Raw genomic sequence first — 14,906 nt, 5'->3', positions numbered from 1 at the left:
GATAAATAAATAAATATAAGCATATGAGGTGATCTCTTAATTAAGTCATTGGAGGAAATCCTTTCACAATGTATACATATATCAATTCATCACCTAGTACACTTGACACATCTTACAATGTATTTGTCAGTTATACCTCAGTGAAGCAGAGGGGAAAATATTTATATTGAAGTAAGTGAAAATTAAATGCCTAAAAGTAAATTGGATTCATCTTTCTCCTCATTGACAGGAAAACTTTTATCATGTTGAAGAGTCTTCCTTTTTCTAAATTCTGCAGATAAATAACGACAATTTCTTTGGAATTACCCTAAGACTTAATGACACTATAGTAAATATCAGGATGACTTCTAAAAAACAAGAGGTTTTGTCTAAAAACCAAAATTAAACAAACAAAAATTCCCCAACACTTGAATCTCTTCATCACAAGTGACCACAGGCAGAAGTGATGAAAATAAAAAGAGAACATCGCCTCTCTTTTAGCTATACAATTCTGTAGTAACGCTCATATAATCATGAACATCCTTTTTTTCTATGATTCTTTATTCCCAGAACTTTTGATACTTACAGATAGTGAATGACTTGAAGAAGTATCTTTTTTAGTGACAACATTGGCTTTAATTAAAAATGTATGACAGAAAATCCATCATTTTAGTAATGTACTTACTTTGTGTCTATTAAGGATAGCCTTTGCTCCCAATAAAGTTATATAGGCACAGTTGTTCTCTAGTCATTATAACATGATTTTCTTAATGAGATGGTTTTACTTTCACTTCAAAATGAAATAAAATATGTTTTATTGTACTCTCCTTGGGTCTATTGAAATTATGAAAAGCATCATGCTTATTAGTGACAAGTGAAGAAAGCAATGGCTAATATTCTCTTGTACTTCCTGCCTGCCTCTGAAAATGATAATTACAATTTTAATTTGAACACTAGGCATATTTTTAAAATGTTCACCATGTGATACTTCTAAGTTGAACTATACACTAATTTTTTTATTATGAATCATATGGGCACTGTAGTTTGAATTAAATTTTTCAATCATAAAAACATTTATATTACTACTATTGATTTAAACATTAAGAGTTTCAAGATTCAGTCTTTCCCAGTTAGTGATATTTATGGTATACACTTTGATAAGCTTAATGATCACCATTGCAGAGGAGATTACTGCTATTACGAGCTTTAAAAGGGTCTGGCTATTTTCTCATAAGCAAATGCTATGCCAGCAAAGCTTAGCAATGTTACCTGTTTTCATAGGCTTTTTCTAAATCAAAGATCACATTTTATTGAATGATGAAAATATATTATATACAGACAAAATCAGTGGAATGAATTAGCTAAAACTAAAAACATTTTTATTTATATAAAGTATCACTTATCTTAAAATGCATATTTTCAATTATTTAATTTCAACATATAGTTATCAAATTATTTTGAGAATTACATTTTTAAAATATTGTTTCTAAGATCTATATAGATCCAGTGAAAAAAATGGTTACCTCTAACAAAATTGCAGTAAAAGCAAACCTAAAAGCCTTAATTTACGCATAGAAGTGTGGCCTTTACCTTCAGACTGATATTCTAAAAATTTTATGTAATTTTATATTTCTTTCCAACCTCTTTAAATTTCCTCAAAGAATTCTTATTTCATATGTATTTGCTGAGAATGTTTTGTTAATAGCTTCTTTTCAATATGGCTTTAGAAAACTTCTTGCAGAAGGCAGTCTATAAATACATCTATTCTAAAACATATATTGAGTAAAATATTTACCAGCTGATAAAGCTTTCAGTTGTTTGTATAATTTTAGCCAATAGTGGAAATAGATCACTTCATTAACTTTCTTCTTTGTTTTTCTTTTCATTATATTTAAATTGCCCTAATGCATTTTATTCACCTCTGGTCCTGTGTTCCATATCTACCTCTGTGAATTCTGAATCCCAGATTACTAAGTGATGCTTCGTTTTGCCTCATGTCTTGGATCAGAGTAATGATTAATGGTGGAAATAATATTTCTGGTGATAATTTTTAATAAAAATTCTTCAGGGGAAGATGGGAAAATGGCAGAATAGGAGGACCCTAGGCTTAGCTGATTCTGCTAATACAACTAGATAACACATCAGTGTAAATAACCCAAAATAATGACCCAAAGAGTAGCAAAGTAAACTGTACAACTAAAGGTAGAAAAGAGGCTACATCAAAGAAAGTAGGAAGGTGGAGACACAGTTTGGGAGTGAAATAGACTATAGCCGTCTGGAGTGGGAAGGGAGCCAGTGGTGCAGAGAAAGGAGAGAAACAGACTATCACACTGAGGAGCCTGCACAGGGTAGACAAATTCCCATAATATTTGGGTTTGAAAGCAAGAGGGGCTGAATTTTGTGAGTTCTTATAACCAGCATGTCTTAAAGCTTGGAATTTTAAAAATCAGTAGGCTGTGCTCTGGGAGAGCCTCAACATGTCAGGAAGTCAAGTCCCCCCCCCCCCCCCAAAGAGACAGCAGGACAAACAGCTAGTGGAGATAAGCATGGAAGCTGCCATTTGAAAAATGCCCTGGGCAGAAGGGAGGGATTACTAGCTCTTGGCAGAGCTGTCCCTGAGGGGCAAGAATCACCAGGAGACTGTTCCAGGAACAAAGGAGCTAATAGGTGCCATTTCCCTTGCCCACCCCCTCCACCCACCAACATAAACACATGGCCATCTGCAGAAACCAGCACAGGGCTGACACTTCACTACCTAACATGCTTACACCAAGCCCAACAGTACCAAAGATCCACCTCTGCCACTTAAACTTTCCTCAGTCCTAGTACCTTAAACTCCTCCCATAGAAGACCGGTGCAAACCCCCACCAACACTTCATCTCCTGACCTGTGCATTTTGCAGGCCTCAGTTCTGGCAGCAGTGGTTAGAGGTCACATGTCACAAGAAGACTAGCACACCCCTTATTAAAATGTGGCCCACCCAGCCAGGGACCAAGCACAGCGTGTAACAGGCAAAGGGAGCTTCTGCAGAAAACTGAAGGAAAAAGAGGCCAGCTCAACCCAGAGTACATGCAGCACACATGGGAGATATTCCCTGAAGAGCCAGGCCCTGGGGAACAGGAGATACTTCACTGCAGGGCACTACAGAACCTTTTTTTCATAAGGCCCTTACCATCAAAAGTAAGAGATGTAGCTGGCTTTCCTAACACACAGAAACAGATAGAGAAAATAAAGAGCCAGAATATCTCCCAAATGAAGGAATAGCACCAAACCACAGCAAAGACCTACATGAAACAGATATAAGCAATATACCTGATAGATTTAGAGTAATGGTCATAAAGATGTACTCAGTGGACTTAAGAGTCAAGGACGACAGTAAGACCCTTAACAAAGAGACAAAAAAGCACCAGAGATAAGAATACAATAAATGAAATTGAAAATACATTAGATAGAATAAATAGCAGACTAGAGAAAGCAGACAAATGAATTAATGATCTGGAAAAGTATTGGAAATTAATCAAGGTGAGCAAATGAGAGGAAAAAATATGCATATTGAGAATAGTCTTAGGGAACTCAGTGACTCATCAAGCATAACATTCACATTATAGGGATTCGTAGGAAGAAGAGAGGAAAAAGGGAGAAGTATATTTGGAGAAATAATAGCAGAAAACTTCCTTAATCTGGGGAAGGAAACAGACATCCACATCCAGGAGGCACAGATATTCCAAAAAAAAAAAAAAAACTCAACCCAAGGAGATCCACACCAAGACACAGAAGATAGTTACACACAAGGGAAACCCCATAAGGCTGTAGATTTTTTGGCAGAAACTTTCCAAGCCAGAAGGAAGTAGTGTGATATATTCAAAGTGCTGAACTGAAAAAATCTGCAGGCAAGAATACTCTATCCATCAAGGCTATCATTCAGAATACAAGAAGATAAAGAATTTCCCAAACAAAAGTTAAAGGAGTTCATGACTACTAAGTCAGCCCTTTCAGAAATATTAAAGGCAACTCTTTGAGTGGAAAGACCGTAAGTGATAATATGAAAAGTAAATCACAAACACAGTAAAAATAAGTATTTCTATAAAAATCAAGGGATTCATAAAACTAAAGGTTATAAAATATGACAGCATTTACTGAAAATATCAGGGGAGAGGGGAAATGAATAGGTTCAAATTTAAGCGACCATCAACTTAAAATATGTGGCCATATGCAAAAGATGTTATATGCAAACCTAATGGTTACTGTAAGTTCAAAAAACAGTAATAGATATGTATAGAATAAAGAGAAAGGAATCCAAGTATATCACTAAAGAAAGTCAACACCATGAAAAAGAGCGAGAAAGAGGAGAAAAGAACTACAAAACAAGTAACAAAATGACAACAAATACATATCTTTCAATAATTACTTCGAATTTAAATCAGTTAAATGCTCCCGTCAAAAGACATAGGAAAATAGAGTGGATTAAAAAAAAACAAAAAACAAGCAAACAAAAAAACGAAGACCCATCTATACACTCCCTGTAAGAGATTCATTTCAGACCAAAAGACATCTATAGGTTGAAAGTGAGGGGATGTCATGGAAATGGATGTCATAAGAGAGCCAGAGAAGAAATATTTATATCGGACACAATAGACTTTAAACCAAAGACTGAAATGAGACAAAGGAGGATAAGATATAATAAGAATGGGGACAGTACAACAAGAAAATACACCAGTTGCACATATTCATGCACCCAACATGGGAGCACCCAAATACATAAAACAGTTAATAACAAACATAAATTTACTAATCAATAGCCATACAATAATAGTAGGGGACATTAACACCACACTTACATCGATGAATAGATCATCCAAACAGAAAACCAACAAGGAAATTGTAGCTTTGAATGATACGCTGGACCAGATGGCTCTAACACAGATCTATTCAGAACATCCCATCCTAAAACAACAGAATACACATTCTTTTCAAGTGCACATGGAACAGTGTCCAGAATAGATCACATATTAGGCCACAAAACAAGCCTCGACAAATTCAAAGGATCAAAGTCATACCATGTACCTTTTGTGACCACAAGGCTATGAAACTAAAAATCAACCACAAGAAAAAATCTGGAAAGAGCACAAATACATGGAGGCTAAATAACATGAATGGGTCAAGCAAGGAATCAAAAAAGAAACCAAAAATTACATAGAAACAAATGAAAATGAAAACACATTGGTACAAAATCTTTGGGATGCAGCAAAAGCAGTTCTGAGAGGGAAGTTTATAGCAAAACAGGCCAACCTCAAGAAGCAACAAAAATCTCAAGTAAACAACCTAACATTACACCTAAAGGAGCTAGAAAAAGAAGAATCAACAAAACCCAAAACCAGAAGAAGGAAGGAAATAATAACGATTAAAGCAGAAATAAATGATATAGAAACAAAACAAAAAGAAACAATAGAACAGATCAATGAAACCTGGAACGAGTTCTTTGAAAAAGTCAAGAAAATTGATACACCTCTAGCCAGACTCACCAGAAGGAGGAGGAGGAGGAACAAGGACCCAAATAGACAAAAGCATAAATGAAATAGGAGAATAAAACAGCCAGCACCACAAAAATATAAACAAATGTAAGAGAATATTATGAAAACGTTGTGCCAACAAATTGGGCAACCTTGAGGAAATGGATAATTTCTGAGACATATGTAAACTCTCAAAACAATCAGAAAGAAACAGAAAATTTGAATAGACTGATTATGAGCAATGAAAGTGAATCAGTAATCAAAAACTCCTAACAAACAAAAGTTCAGGAACAGGCCACTACACAGGCAAATTTTACCAAACATTGAAAGAAGAGTTAATACCTAATCTTCTCAAAACAATTTCAAAAAAATAGAAGAGGAAGAAAAACTTCCACATTCATTCTATGAGGCCAATAGCACTCTGATTCCAAAACCAGATAAAGACACTACAAAAAAAGAGAACAGGCCAGTATTTCTGATGAACACAGATTCAAAAATCCTTAATAAAATACTAGCAAGCCCAATTCAATAATATATTTAAAAAATTATTCACCACAATCACGTGGGATGTATTTCCAGGATGCAAGGGTGGTTCAATATTCACCTCTCATTTAATGTGATACGTCACATGAGCAAGAGTAAGAATAAAAAACATATGGTCATTTCAATAGATGCAAAAGAAGCATTTGAGAAAATAGGTCGAGAGGGAACATATCTCAACATATTAAAGGCCTTATGTGAAAAACCTACAGCAAAAATCATACTCAGTGGGGAAAAACTTAGAGCTTTTTCCCTAAGATTAGGAACAAGACGAGGATGTCCACTCCCAGTATTTTTATTCAACAAAGTACTGGAAGTCCTGTCCACAGCTGTTACACAACATAAAGAAATATAAGGCATCCAATTGGTAAGGAATAAGAAAAACTCCCACTATTTGCAGGTGACATGGTAAAAAACAAAAAAACAAAAACAAAAAACCCTAAAGACTCCACCAAAAAACTACTAAAACTGATAAATTAATTCAGCAAAGTTTAAGTGTACAAAATCAATGGACAGAAATCTGTTGAATTCCTATACACTAATCACAAAGCATCAGAAGATGAAATTAAGAGGGGCACCTGGATTGCTCTGTTGGTAGAGCATGTGACTCTCAATCTCTCAGGGTTGCGAGTTCGAGCCTCATGTTGGGTATATAGATTGCTTAAAATAATAAATCTTTAGAAAAAAGTGAAATTCAGAGAACAATCCCATTTACAATTGTACCAAAATTAGTAAAGTACCTAGGAATAAATTTAACCAAAGCTGTGAAAGACTTGTACTTGAAAACTATAGAATGCTCATGAAAGAAATTGAAGACTACACAGATAGAAAGACATTCCATGTTCATTGATTGGCAGTATAAGTGTTATTAAAACATCCATACTACTCAAAGCAATCTATAGATTGAATACAATCTCATCAGAAAACCAACAGCATTTCTCATAGAACTAGAACAAACAATCCTAAAATTTGTATGGAACCACAATAGAACTTGCATAGCCAAAACAATCTTGAAAAAGAAAACAAAGCTGGAAACATCACAATTCCGGACTTGAAGTAATATTACAAAGCTGTAGTAATCAAAACAGTATGGTACTGGCATAAAAATAGACACATAGGAGCGCCTGGGTGGCTCAGTCGTTAAGCGTCTGCCTTCGGCTCAGGGCGTGATCCTGGAGTCCTGGGACCGAGCCCCACTTCAGGCTTCTCCACTGGGAGCCTGCTTCTTCCTCTCCCACTCCCCCTGCCTGTGTTCCCTCTCTCGCTGGCTGTCTCTCTGTTAAATGAATAAATAAAATCTTAAAAAAAAAAATAGACACATAGATCAATGAAATAGAACAGAAAACCCAGAAATAAACCCACAATTATATGGTCAATTAATATTCCACAAAGGAGGAATGAATATACAGTGGGGAAAAGACAGTCTCTTCAACAAATGGTATCAGGAAAAGTAGACAGCCAAATGCAAAAGAATGAAACTGGACCACTTTCTTAGGCCATACGCAAAAATAAACTCAAAATGGATTAAAGACCTCAAATGAGACCTGAAATCATAAAAATCCTAGAAGAGAGCACAGGCAGTATTCTCTCTGACCTAGGCCATCAAACATTTCTCTAGATACGTCTCCTGAAGCAAGGGAAATAAATGCAAAAATAAAGTGTTGGGATTGTATCAAAATAAATGCTTCTGAACTGTGAAGGAAACAATCAACAAAACTAAAAGGCACCCTAGTGAGTAGGAGAAGATATTTGCAAATGACATATGTGATAAAGGGTTACAGAACTCAATACCAAAAACCAAAAACTCAAATTAAAAAATGGTGAGAAGACATGAACAGACATTTATCCAAAGAAGACATACAGATGGGTAACACACCCGTGAAAAGTTGCTCAACATCACTCATCATCAGGGAAATGCAAATCAAAAGCACAATGTGATATTACCTCACATCTGTCAGAATGGCTAAAATAAAAAACAGAAGAAACAACAAATGTTGGAGAGGCTGTGGAGAAAAAGGAACCCTCTTGCACTATTAGTGGGAATGCAAGCTGGTACAGCCACTGTGGAAAACAATGTGAAGTTTCCTCAAAATGTTAAAAATAGAACTAACCTATGATCCAGTCATCGCACTATGGAGTATTTACCTAAAAATACAAAAACACCCATTCAGAAGGATACATGCACCGCTATTTTTATTGCAGCATTATTTACAATAGCCAAACTGTGGAAACAGTCCAAGTGTCCATTGATAGATGAATGGATAAAGAAGTAGTGGTATATATACTTAATGGAATATTATTCAGCCATAAAACAGAATGAAATCTTGCCATTCAGAACAGTATACATGGATCTAGACAGTATAATGTTAAGTGAAATATGTTAAAGAAAGACAAATACTGTATTATCTCACACATATATGGAATTTTAAAAAAATGAGCAAAGGAAAAAAGAGAGAGAGACAAAACAAAAAACAGACTCCTAACTATAGAGAACAAACTGATGGCTACCAGAGGGGAGGTGAGTGGGGGGATGAGTGAAATAGGTGATGGGGATTAAAGAGTATACTTATTAAAAAGAAAAGTACACTTATCTTGATGAGCACTGAGTAATTTATAGATTTATTGAATCACTATATTGTACACCTGGAATTAATACAATGCTATTTGTTAATTGTACTGGAATTTAAAAATATAAATGAATGAAGGAATAAATAAATTTAAATATCTTCATATTCAAATGTCTCAACTGAATTTGAGGCAGGATGTTTGTATCCCTTCTGTTTCACACTGTTCTATTTTTGCTTTCACCTGAAATGTCCTTTGAAAATATATGAATTAACTTTTTTAACGTATGTGTCCTAATACAGTATGTGAAATTAATTCACTAATCCACAAATTAAAGTAAGGCCCAGATATACCAGATGTTACAGTGGAGTTCTGTTTTCAAATGAGTGACCCATTATCCTATGAATGATTATTAGCATGAGTGGATTTTTCAGATTAATGCACTTGAGCTAACCTAGGAAAGGGACCTCAACTGATAAATGGGACAGACAGGAGTCCCATTTTGAAGATAGAGTTTTGTTGTTAAGAAGTATAACATGGATGTTACCTAATGAATGTAAACTGAGGCTACATTTGACACCACAGTTGTGAGGGGTGAATATAAAGGTGTGAAATGGCTTCACAGCTTTCTGAGAATTTTAAGTGTCCAAGAGATTATGAAAGAGCAAAACTATGTGAAGCATTAAAGAACATTGCTGTTTCTTACTTCATGTAGAAACTGATGTAATCAACTTTACGTATCATCCGTATTGTACCAGACTGTGTTCTTTATTTTTAAAACTGTGTAAATAAGATCATGTAATGATTTCCTGCTTTTAGCCATTTTGGCAATAGGATTTTGTTTCTCAGACATAATCTTTTAAGATTATACACCTAGCCTTCTAAGTAGAGTGGTCATCAAATATTGTAGGAGATCGTTCTACATATCCATTTTGCCCATCTTTGTCTGATTTGCTCTTCTGTATGTTTATGTACATTGCTTTGCACCTTTTGCCTTTTACTCACGGGTACTACAGGGGTGTCTTGAAATATTAACAAACATCTCTACCAGTTTTTGACGTTGCATGATCCCTAAGGAAAACTATGGTTGTGTATGCTACGTCTACATTGATTATGACTTTTACTTATGCAAATTTGATAACTCACTGGAGAGTGGAAATGGTGAGTATGTCAGATATAAAGTGAAATCCTTTCTAGTTAATTGATTTTTCATTTGCTTTACTGCATTAAGAGGAATTGTGTTAGCGATAAACTTAACTTTAGCCTGGGTTTTCTTCCTTTGATCTATTGCTTCATGAAATCTATCTCTTCTTTTCTTTTAATGTTTAGTAACTCCTTACCATTCTGCCTTTTATCCTCTGACCTAGGCTAATTAGTTTTCTTCACTATCATAACACTACGATAACTGTTATTTCTATCATTTCTCTTTAGAGTGATAGAAGCATAATGAAGATTCCTGTGATTTATATTTTAACTGTATAACCGCATCAAAATGTGAAACTTTGAGGTGTCAAACATATTATGCATGCAATGTAACATATCTCATCTGTTTCTCATCTTAAAGCTCCTTAGATTTTCTTAGGACATCTTCAACCTATAAAATGATATTTGAGGAGAGCAGACATTTCAGGGAGTCTAAATTTAAAGTTAGAAGATTATCTCTAAGGTTGATCTATTGGAATTACTTATCTGAACCAAAGTAATTCAAGTAATTCAGGTGTAGTGAAACACTTCTAATTTTAAATTCAGAAGCATTAAGGAGTGAGTTGGATTATTGGCTATAGCACTTAGTTGATCCTCTTTCTTATCATCCTTGACTTTTAAAGCCTGGCCTTTTTAAAATGTTCTTCAGAAATCCATGTGCTCACAGCATTTGATTCATTAATTTTGAAAGACTATTACAAAGGTCTTTTAAGTGATAAGTTCAGAGATACCTAAAACCCAAGTGTGAACACACACAATTAAAAGAAAGAACTCTGTAAAAATGTCATAATGAATCAGAAGTTCCTAAGTGAATCTTGGGTAAAAGGAGGGTGATCATACTTTACAGGCAAGTTTTGTTTTTTGTTTTTAAGTGAATCCTCACTAAATGGATCCTTGAAGTTAGAAGTAGGCAGAGCATAAAGGACTTCCTTTGTATCTCTATGCTATAATTGTTTTCAATGCATATATTTGTAAGCCCTTTATTTTTGTTATTTATTAGCAAGTGCTAGAAAGGGATAAAGAGAAAACAGATTTTTATAGATATCGAGCAAAATGTCTAAGTAGAGCAGGAACCTAATCATGGAAGTCTAGGCATAAGCTAACCTTTCAAGATATGTTCTTTCTTCCTTTTTCCTCTTTTTCTTTCATTGTTCCTTTCTTTCCCTCTTGAAAGATATAGTAACATTTAGCAAGAGTAGTGAAGAAATTGTTGCTATTTATTAAAATCCCAATTCCCATCCAGTACCCTATTATAATATATATATGTGTGTGTTTATAATGTACATATCTACAGATGAACACATATGTAATTGTGTATCATGATATGCTCAAAATACTGTTTCAGATTTAGAATCGTTTATAAGCTGAGTTTCTGATGCTTAACTAAATTGTATTCCAGCATTGATGTGAACTATTTTCAGCTAAGTAGCAATAATGGGTTTCCATATTTTAATCTGTTATCACAAAGAAAGTTGTTTACTTGACTTTGTTTTCCAATTATATACAGCTTGTTTGCCACTGTACTGCCACAGATGTAAAAACCTGCATCGTTATGTTGTTTTGAACTCAAACAATTTTACCACTCAGCTGGAAGGAAACGAGCCAGTAACTACTACTTGATCTGGGCCTTGAGACAGAATTAGAATTATTCCAGGGAGAGGAGAGAGAAAGGGAAAGGGCCTTCAAGACTGGGGAAGAATGTTCAAAAACAGAGAAGGGACAGGGAGAAGAAAGCTCTGCTGTGAGCAGGGATGGTGGGGGACAGCTATTGGACAAGGTAGGAGACACTCTCCGTACATATGCAGTGCCCCCATGAGGGAGAAGCCAGTCAGGCCAAGAGGTGGTTATGTTACTGTATTAAGAGCAAACATGTTTCTAGGCAAACAGAAAAGAACAAGTAAAAAAAGAGTAAGAGATCAACTCTGGAAAAAAAAAGAAAGAAAAAGAAAGAAACTATCATTGCCAAGTCTCAGATGACAAGAAAAAAATTGACTAAACACAAAGGAACACAAACACATCTTAGAAAAGTGAAGATAACAGGGATTTCACCCCACTTGGTACACTTCTGCCATTCATTGCAGACAAGGCTAATTGACTATAACATGTTTTCTTCCAGAAAAACCTGATCAGCCCCAGAGTCATTCACAAGCCAGAACTCTAGGAACTCCTTATCCATCACTACCAGCAGAGGAGATGAAACCTATCTTCTTTCTTAGAAATAATACAGAGGAGTTCTAGATAGAAATTGGTAATGTTATCATTTTTACTTTCAAGCATGTAGATAAATAATTTTACTATTTTGTTCCTGGATGGGTAGTTTATTGCTTGCACAGTGGTGGGATATTGTCTACCTACACAGAGTTTATAAGGCTGTGTTTCTCAAATTATGGTCTGCAGGCCACCTCCAGCAAAATCTCTGGATTCCTCTGCCGGGGCATGCTGAATGAGAATCCAAAGCAGGGAGCAAAGGACCTGTGTTTTCAGCAAGCACCTTGCATGAATCCATTATACACCAAAGTTTGAGATACATGAGTGTAAGGAGCACTCATCTTGGTAACCTTCCTATCAGCACTCAGACAGCAAATGCTGACAGAGCCAACCTGGTGAAGTTACTTTTCTTTAGTGATACTTAAGTTTCTTTTCACTCACAGCTTGAGGAAGGCACCAAACATACTAGCTGAGATAAATTTAACAGTAATTGTGTTTGCTAAACAAATAATATGTACACTTGCACAATACTCAAATAATACATTGATACATTTTTTTCTGGTGTTAACTACCAATGATTGAGACTGTGAGGGTGAAAATTCCATCAGCCATAATTAGGGTATGCATCCTGAGTGGGTTCTTTTTCACTCTTAGCCTGCTGGTTGTTATGTCACTGTGTTAGTCTTATTCCTTCTGCTTATGTGTTCTGTAACCTTAATAGAGTGCTGCCCATTGTAAATTCCTAATAAAGACTTGTTAAATTAAATTGTGCTTGATTTTCCCCTCTGGTGATGCAAAACAAAGTAACATGCCATCCAGAGTTGTGAAGGAAGGAAAATAGCTTTCACAGGTGGCTAGATTCAAGCCATATCTTGTTTAACATCATATTCAGAGCTACTAATAGTCCAGCTAAGTCATAAAATTTAAAGTCATATCCCTGTTTTCCTTCACTTTCCCTTATATATGCTTTTTACCTTTTGTACCTTTCCTCACTTTATTACTTCGGCCTTTATCCCCCCCATATCCTATGCCTTCCTCACGTTTGCCTGTCTAGATGAAATATTTTCAACCTATGACTATCCATAATACATTTACTATTTCTCTCTCATAGCAGTCAAATATACCGTGTTTTCTCCATATTTATGGAAGTATAATTTCTTGTTTATATATAAATGTGTCCACAACTAGATTCTGTTTTCTTCCCCAGCCCTAGGTGTATACACTAGGTGCTCAATTATTTATCAACATTAATGAATTAATATATAATCAAGAAAGTCAGCTCTGGGAGGATTATATAAGGACAGATTCCTTTTTTTCCTCATTGTAAAATGACCTTACTAGAAAAAGTTTGGTCTGACTTGGACATAGAGCCACTCTGTGAGTCCTGAAATAGGACTATCTTACATTTGCAAAACACCAATGGATATTTTTGAGGTTTTCATTAGTGCATGGCAGCATGGTTACCAGGTAAACACACAAAGTGGGGAGAGAAATTCAGTCATTTCTTTGTGACTCATTGACATTCCACCTAAGTAAGCTCTTGTGCATTTGTTTTAATTATTCTTTCTAGAAGTTTTAGAGATAGTTAAGGAGTCATAATGCCTAAAAGTCTATAAAAATAAAAAATTAACAATGGACTATAAGATTTTATGACAAGGATGGAACGTGAGATAGGAAGGACATGCTATGTATTTAAATGCATTTAAATACATTGTCAGAGCCAGTGTGTGAGAGATCCTCGGTCTATGGATAGGCATTAAAATGAGTGAGAGACTGAGGTTCAGCGAAGCTCAACCAAGTATTCCAAATGACTGGGGAAAAAAAAAGCCCAGAACTTTTAACACTTTTTTGAAAACATAAATTTGGGGAAAATACATTTCTTAGAATATTTCAATCTTATGGCTAATATATTACCCTGAAGAATAGTCTCCTCTCTTGCCTAAATGCCAAAGACTAAATAGTAATTTATTCCCTGAGGTAGTGGATGTTGAGGGCTTGTATTATGGGACTAAAAATTATGAGAGATAAAACAGAGTTACTTCACTAGAATTCTTTTCTCAGGATTTGCTGTATTATACACCACCTTATCCCCCTAATTCATATTATGACACTGAAAAATACCAGGTCGTCAAATTTAGCTATAAACTACTTCACACCCCTAGAAGCACTGGCATTCCAGAAAGTAAATTAATTTTTCACTTTTGGTTTCAGATTACTGACTTTTGGTAAAAGGGTTATGCTAATTCTTCTGGTCAAGTGTCAGTTGATGTGTCCCATAGGGCACAGTTAAAATGTTACAAAGATCTTGTATTCATCAAATATCTTTAGGCGATTGTGAAACCAAATGAATAGATTTATCCTACTCTACCCCCAAAATAGTGGGAAAAGAAAACAAAAATCTTTACCTTATTACTGCATAATAGCTGTATGGCTATATATTTAGCCTCTATTTTACATTTGAGAATATTTTATTTAAACAATTTTAAAATGTACAAAAAATAATACAGTAAAATGGAAGCTATCCTTTAATGTCACCCTTTGGAAAGGAAGTTAGGAAACTGTTCTACATATTTTCTCTGAATCTGCCTTGAAATATGCATAAATTCACATGACATTTTGGTAAATGTATTTCCCTAAGAAGATTCCATGCATTTCAGGAAGTGTATAATTTGGCAATTACTAAAGAAATTATTCATTTCTCATGTATAAAAAATAAATAGTTGCATTAAATACATGTAACCTGTCAGAATGTGACTTATGGTTGCCTCCAGCAATAGCAACGTATGTGCTCTGCTCATTCAATTTAATAATACATTTTCAATAATAAATAAATTAGGTCATAAATTCGTGTTGTGTGCTGGAACCTAGAAATAACTCTCTCCTCTCCTTCCCCTCTTTCCT

At 35.0% G+C, this 14,906-nt stretch overlaps 1 long non-coding RNA gene across 1 annotated transcript in view; it reads left to right on the top strand.

Annotated features, from left to right (window-relative positions):
• LOC148109360 (uncharacterized) overlaps positions 1–14,906 on the top strand; it is a 530,362-nt gene that overhangs the window by 510,564 nt on the left and 4,892 nt on the right. The window contains exon 4 of the long non-coding RNA XR_015725941.1: positions 11,914–12,045. This is a non-coding gene — a long non-coding RNA (uncharacterized LOC148109360). The remainder of the gene's footprint in view (positions 1–11,913; positions 12,046–14,906) is intronic.

Source organism: Ursus americanus, chromosome 10, assembly GCF_024610735.1.
Source record: "Ursus americanus isolate L20-20 chromosome 10, mUrsAme1.1.p, whole genome shotgun sequence".
Classification (NCBI taxonomy): domain Eukaryota; kingdom Metazoa; phylum Chordata; class Mammalia; order Carnivora; family Ursidae; genus Ursus; species Ursus americanus.
Note: the sequence above shows the minus strand (reverse complement) of the source record. Positions and strands in the feature narration are given on the sequence as shown.